Below are 7,990 nucleotides of genomic sequence, written 5' to 3'. Positions count from 1 at the left end.
ACTGGCGAGATCCTCCTCAGAGCTGACGGTGAATGGGGATCCGTTTCTCACCAGTGTCCACTCCACGAAGGCGGCCATGTCCTCTCGGGGACCATCTTCGGACGACAGCTACCCGGACAACACGCTCTGCTCTTGTTGTATAAACTTGTTAAATCATCTAAACCAACAACATGTATGTTAGACCCTATTCCATCTAAACTACTAAAAGATCTGCTTCCAGAAGTCATTGATCCTCTTTTGGCTATTATTAATTCATCATTGTCATTAGGATATGTCCCCAAAACCTTAAAATTGGCTGTAATTAAGCCTCTCAAACCCCAAAGATCTAGTTAATTACAGACCGATCTCAAATCTCCCTTTTCTGTCAAAGATACTAGAAAAGGTAGTATCGTCACAATTATATTCCTTCTTAGAGGTATCCTTCTAAAAATGGTATCTGTGAGGAATTCCAGTCAGGAATTAGACCGTATCATAGTACTGCGACTGCTCTCATTAGAGTTACAAATGACCTGCTTCTATCATCTGATCGTGGTTGTATCTCTTTATTAGTGCTACTGGATCTTAGCGTTGCATTCGGCACTATCGACCACAACATTCTTTTGAATAAACTAGAACACTTTGTTGACATTAGTGGAAGTGCCTTAGCATGGTTAAAATCGTATTTATCTGACCACCATCAATTCGTAGCAGTGAATGAAGAGGTATCATATCAATCACAAGTGCAGTACGGAGTACCTCAAGGATCAGTACTAGGGCCATTACTTTTCACGCTTTACATGTTACCCTTGGGAGATATTATCAGGAGACATGGTGTTAGCTTTCACTGTTATGCTGATGATACTCAGGTCTATATTTCTTCACGGCCTGGTGAAACACACCAAATTGAGAAACTAACGGAATGCATAGTCGATATAAAAAACTGGATGACGAGTAACTTCTTACTGCTAAATTCTGAAAAAACAGAGGTGTTAATTATCGGACCTAAAAACCCCACATGTAATAACCTAGAACACTATCTAACACTTGACGGCTGCTCCGTCATTTCTTCTTCATCAGTGCTCTTTGATAGCAATCTTTCATTTGAAAGCCATGTTTCTAGCATCTGTAAAGCTGTGCAGTCGCTAAATTGCGACCTATGCTCTCAACGTCAAATGCAGAAATGCTAATTCATGCGTTTATGACCTCAAGGTTAGACTATTGTAATGCTTTATTGGGTGGTTGTTCTGCATGCTTGATCAACAAACTACAGCTGGTCCAAAATGCAGCAGCTCGAGTTCTTACTAGAACCAGGAAGTATGACCATATTAGCCCGGTTCTGTCAACACTGCACTGGCTCCCAATCAAACATCGTATAGATTTTAAAATCTTGTTAACTACTTATAAAGCCCTGAATGGCTTAGCTCCTCAGTACCTGAGCGAGCGCTTATCACATTATAGTCCTCCACGTCCGCTGCGTTCTCAAAACTCTGGCCGTTTGATAATACCTAGAATATCAAAATCGACTGCGGGCAGCAGATCCTCTTCCGTTTTAGCACCCAAACTCTGGAACAATTTACCTAACGCTGTTCGGGAGGCAGACACACTCTGTCAGTTTAAATCTAGATTAAAGACACATTTGTTTAACCTGGCTTTCACATAACACACTAATACATTTCTATTATTCAAATCCATTAAAGGATTGTTAGGCTGCATTAATTAGATCAACCGGAAGCGGGAATACTCCCCATAACACACAATGTATTCGTTACTTCGTAAGAAGAATGGCATCTACGCTAATATTTGTGTTTCTTTCTTATTCTGTTTCTCAGTCCGTGTCCGGATCAGATGGTGGATCGGCGCCGGGAGATGATGTCTCCCTGATCGTCGGCGGAGGCCGGGACACCTGGATGAGCCCCGGGGACATATCCCCAGTGAAGACCTCGACTTAAATACAATAAAACTAAAAATAAAAGAAAATAACTAAAAATATAATAAAATACATAACTACATAATACTATTATTGTTAGAAATGGCAACAATATAAAATAGAAATAAAAACATTTATACATTTAAAATTTTAATTAAAACAATAAGTAAACAATAAATAAACAATTACATCCTGGCCAGAGGAGAACTTCCCCTGGTTTCTCCCAAGGTTTTTTTCTCCATTCTGTCACAGAGGGGGTTTTGGTTCCTTGCTGCTGTCACCTCTGGCTTGCTCAGTTGGAGACACTTAATTTCTAGTGATTATCGTCAGTTTGATTTCACAGAAACTATTTAAACTAAACTGATCTAGACAATGACATCTCTGAATTCAATAACGAAATGCCTTTAACTGAAAATTGAGTGTTTAATCTTATTTTTATACATTACTGACACTCTATCCTCCAATTTTATACTGTTAAGTGCTTTGACACAATCTGCATTATTAAAAGCGCTATATAAATAAAGGTGACTTGACTTAACTTGACTTGCTCTTTCTATGACGGCAGTTTGAATAGCTCGTGCAGAGTGCCGGTGAGGTTCGCTAACAACAGGAACAGTTGTGTATGGTCCTCGAGAGCTCTGTCCACCTGCTTCAGAAGGAGGAGGAGGAATTCTGGACGGGTGAGAGCATCCATGTGACACAACGGAAACAAAAAAGACACTGGGAAAACACGGGAACAAAACGGAGGGTAAACACGGAGGTAACCGTTTCGGTCGGGTCTTCTGTCAGACTTTGCTTATGGGATGGAACGAGGAGACGTGGAGAATTCACAAAACGAGAGTTGTTAATAATCCAAATGGGTAACATAGAGCACAGGCAAGGAATACATTCAACAAGTAGACCCGACAAACATGAACTGAACAGACTGGGGCTTTAAAACTCAGGATAACAATGGGCAGACAGGTGCAGGGAATCAACTAATGATGAGACAACGAGAACAGGAACATGACCAAAAAAGGAACAGGAACTGACACAGGGCCAAAACACAACACAGACAGTCCAGACATGTGACGAATTATAACATGTACATGAAAATTGTAAGAACATTGGACTCAACTATGGGGCACCATTGTGCAGCAGCAAGCATCACAACAAAAAAGGAACCTCAAAGTCGATCTAAATGTGTGCAAATGTATAGGGCCCCATTCCTATATTTGCCTGGGGCCCCCAATTCACGAAATCCACCCCTGCTTGACGGAGGGCATGTCTGGAGCTTGGCGCTGATGTGACCGTCATAGTGACAACAGCCAATCACAATACTTTTATGGTGTTGCATGAACGGGATTGGCTAGCTAGGGTATTTGTATAAGGCGATCTGATTGACTTAAAGTTGAAAAGTTTTCAGCTTCTGCCGCGAACAATGCCAGTGAAGCGATGCGACGGACCCACAATTCAGTTCGGCACCGCTTGACGTCACTCCATTAAAAGTAAACAAGAGGCGTTGACGCCGACGCTCCATGTGAATGGGGCGTAACTGCGAGGCTATTGGCGCCGACGACAAGACAACATGTTCACGTTGTATTATGTTTTGTTTTATGAGGCATCGGCAGAAACGCAGGACTTTATTCCATGCTGCTGCCTCCGCTGCTTTCAAAACTCACAGAGGTGCATATAATAGCAGTATACGGTCTTTTTCCGCTTGACTTGCACTTCGCAACAACTCAAGCTTGTTTCTACAAAGACTTTCAGCATGTTCTCTATAAAAACGCGTGACGTGTTCACGATTTACATGGTGTGAAAATGTGAAAAGGCTTTCCAGGAATGCAATTTGAATATGATTCCAATCCACATATGAATAGCCTCGTTTAGACTGTCAGCCCAAATCCGATTTTTGTGCAAATCTGAAATCCAATCATATTTAGTATGATCAGCAATGAAGAACATGAAATCCAAACCTGTTTTGAGCTACATTCATATGTGGTTTGGAATCCTACTGAAATCGTATTCCCAGAAATCAGTTTCAATCTGACTGGTCAGATTGGATTTAGCATAGCTTTTTCACATTCTCACGCCACATAAAACGTAAACATGTCAGATGATCTCAACGGTGTTTAGTGTCCCACAGGAGCAGCAGGAGCATGTGTGGCGTCAGCGCAACTGACGCACCTTTAGAGAGAAGTGCATCTTTGGATTATGATTATGATGAAAGAGTTTTTGTTTGCGATTTGTTTTATTACGTTAAGTAGTAATTCAATGGATACATTTGTCATGTCTGTGAGGCATGTATTCGCTGAGTTTCGGTTCATTTTTTTGAAGTGCTCCTGTTCAAGTCCAAGACGGCAGAAAGCGCATCATTTATTTGCTTTATTTTATAAAAGCACAACATTTTGTTGACATTGCGAGTGCACACAAATAAAAGTAGACCCTTTAGAGTTCCGAATGATGTATTACTCTGAAAATGGTGGCGTATTAAAAGTTGTTTTCATTGAAAAAAATGCAAGTCATTGCGCTGGCGCCTCCATGTCCTGCAAGGCGCACTTTGGCTTCCACTCTCTGCACAAACTATTGGATGTGTCTAATAGCGCACATTTATCTAGGCTTAACGTTTAAACATTGTTATATGCTTGAGCTGTTTTATGTATATAGATTTTATTTTAGGCAAGTCCTGATGATTTGAGGCTAAATTGATCAAACACTGGCTATGATCAGCTCACTGTCTGCCGCTGGCTGCTTGATCGTTGCTTTAAAAAACTAAAACTTATTTAACAAACAAAAAAAATGCTCCAAAAGTTTTTTATAATTAACTTAATAAAAATCTAAAAAAAAACCGAAATTAAATATAATCACTTTGCCATTACATACAAAACTGACCTATTTTATTAGCTGAAACAATAGTATAAACTGTTTTGGGAGAAGGGGGGAAAAAAGACAGACTTGGGCCGGTAATTCTGAGATGTCGGAAACGGGTTGGGCTAGGGCCTGAGCGTAAAATAACAAGAAATAGCCAATAACCAATGTACAAAGCAGCAGCAAAAAAAACAAACAAAAAAACAATATATAATATATCATATAATATATAATGTATCTTTATAAAATGTGAAACTTTCCTTTATCTGGGGTTAAAACCAGAGTTTGGAAGGACGGTAACCGGGGATAAACACGGTGTGAAAGGCCTAAGCTGCGTTTCCCAAGAGCATCGTAAGCTTAAGTTGATCGTAGCTCCATTGGTTTCAATGGGTCTACGATGTACTTAAGCTCACGATGCTTTTGGGAAACGCAGCCCTACTAAGCCTACCTTACGTCTCTGTGTATTGAGTCCTTTTTCAAATATGAGCACTATAGTTTCATTTTCAGTTATATTACCCAGATGTAAAAAGGACCCTGCTGGATGAATTATGGTGAATAAATGCTGACAAATGCATTGCCCTTTAGTAGAGACGAAAATGTCTTTAAAAATGTCATGCACAGCAGTTTGAAATGCAAACCACCCTCAGAACAGAATTATTATTCTCTAGAATACTTAACATTCTGATATTTCTGTAAAGATACTTAATTGTATATTATGACCAAGACTGTAATTTATCTAAAGTTAAAATAGGTAGTATCTCCATCAGCCGAGCTTAAGTTACTGTATATATGTTTGTGTATACATTACCCATGAATAATGAATGTATGAAATTTTATTTTATTTTGTAAATAAATAAAAAAGTCAAATAAAATCAAGTAAATGTCATGTGCATTCTCATTTTCTTTAACCTAAAGTACTGAAGTTGAAGTATAAAAAGAACAAAACTGCTATGAAAGAACTAATGAAAATGTACAAACACACATCAGCATATCAACCATTTAATTAAAGGTTTTCCCCAATAGTACTGTGGTTATGTAACTATTGAAAGAGCGTTTCACTGACAAAGAAACCTGCCGGCTGACATCCATACCCAAGTGACCATGTTAAACCACATGATCGTGTTTATTAGCTCCTCTGCTGGGTTCTCAGTTTTGCTTACATTACACACACACACACACACACACACACACACAAATGCATCATGCTATTGACTTAAGCTGCCATAATCACTCTAAATGGCACAAAAACATGTTTGAGAATATTATATTTTACACTTAAATTGTAAAACTGGGTGGGCCAGCTGAAATTTCACGGCACCCTTTCTACTCAATGCCTAGTCCTTTGTTTGTCAAAAAATGTTGAACATTCAACAGACAAAAAGGTGGAAAATCTGCCGATTTGAATGAAGCACATGAGCCAGAAGGATGTAGTTTTTCCAGCTTTAATGGTCAATGTTTTCACATTCAGAAGCCAATCTCTGATTGTCAGAAGCATCTTATTCAAAGCTCCTAAAAAGTCATTTAATATGTAGCAGTTAAAATAAATAGAGTATGAAAGAATGAATCTGACGGAAAAACATCTGTTGTCATTAATTATTCAGCACAAAAAGCATAAAAATCTCTCTTCACAGTATTCATGAAGTCGTCCGGTTGCACAGCAGATTCTTTGTAGACAGTAAATTATGGCAAATCACTCCATGCTTTACTTCTCATTTCTCTTACAATACATCAGAGATGACAAAAAAAAAAAAAACCTTTAATTGTCAGCAGTGTTATCTACCAAGAGGTTTTCTAACCCAAACAAGAATGCAGAATGAATCACGTGTTCAAAACTCAAAATTGTGTTGTTCAAAAGAAAGTACATTATATACAATCAACGAGCACTTTCTACACATCTAATGGCTTGACAGTCTTTAAAGGCTGAGATGCTTCCACTAACAACAGTTTTAATTTATTATCCGAGGTATTTCTAATTTTGAAACATGAGTTAATGAGAATGTTGTCTTTTGGGATTCGTAGATCCAGACCGTATGTTCACAACAAACACTAACAGTATTTCTTTAGGTAGCTATTTATCTAGCATTCCTAAGAAAAGGAGTTGGTTTATGGGTGAATAATTGTTTCAAGGTGCTCGTGATGCTTTGATCTACATACCTTCATTTGACTAATAATTCCGTTATGGCGTACATACCTTTGCTATATTGCTCCAGATACTCCACAATACAGTACGTCTGAAGAAATACGATAGCGAGATGTTACCAAATGAAGGATTACTTTTTATTATTTCGAAAACCTTACTTCAGGAGGAAGGGAATTCTTATTGCCGAAAAGTTTGAGAGGGCAGCAAATTTAGCATCCTGTCCAAAAATATATTCTTCTACCAAACAAACCTTGTAGCTTTGAACAGCAAAGAAACGGATATTAGAAATGATGTTCTTTAAGAGGCTGTTCTTTCAGAGGTATTCGGTTTCTATTTGGTACCCTAAATCAGTTTTTCCCCAACCATGTTTCTGGAGGTACTTCAGCACTAAACATTTTAGATGTGTCTTGACCCATCCATTTCAGGTCTTGGAGTCTCTACTGAAGAGTTGAGTCAGGTGTGTTTGATTAGGAAGCGTTGAAAAATGTGTAGTGTTGGGGTGCCTCCAGGAACAGGGTTGGGAAACACAGCACTAAACCAGTGGTTCTCAACCAGTTAGTTCCAGGTCTGATTTGCTGCGTCCAGTCATACTCTATGGTAATTTGGTGTCAATTTATTTCAAAGTCAGTCCTATGATGCAAAAGCAAACCAGTTGAAAAGCACTGGCTTAGAAGATGGGAGTGTTGGGTTTTAAGTACAAAGACAGAGTCAACAGACTATGCTTTTACATTCCACTGGCATGACTCTTTGTGTGGATGGCTACCACTCGCTCGGTCACCACCCAGTACCTCTACATCACAGTGCCTTTGTTAAGTGAAGCTCCAGTAAAGAAAAGTTAGGCCAAAAGCACACTCTACTCAAGTATGCAAACACAGGCGTTAAAATCAATCTCACACAGCAAGTTTTTGTGTTTGCTTACTTGTGTAGGGTATGTCTTAAACACACAATGTGGAGCTGTATTTCCTACTATAATTTAATTACATAAGTTAAGATATTTGCAAGTGCACTGCAGTACAAGCATTATCCCAAAAAACAAAGAAACTAACACACTGCTTACTCTGGCTTATAACGCATATCGATTCTTCAATCACTGCCCT

The sequence above is a fragment of the Barbus barbus genome (genome assembly GCF_936440315.1).
Source record: "Barbus barbus genome assembly, chromosome: 2".
Taxonomy (NCBI): Eukaryota; Metazoa; Chordata; class Actinopteri; order Cypriniformes; family Cyprinidae; genus Barbus; species Barbus barbus.
The sequence above is the reverse complement of the archived record's forward strand: the minus strand, read 5'-3'. Positions refer to the sequence as shown.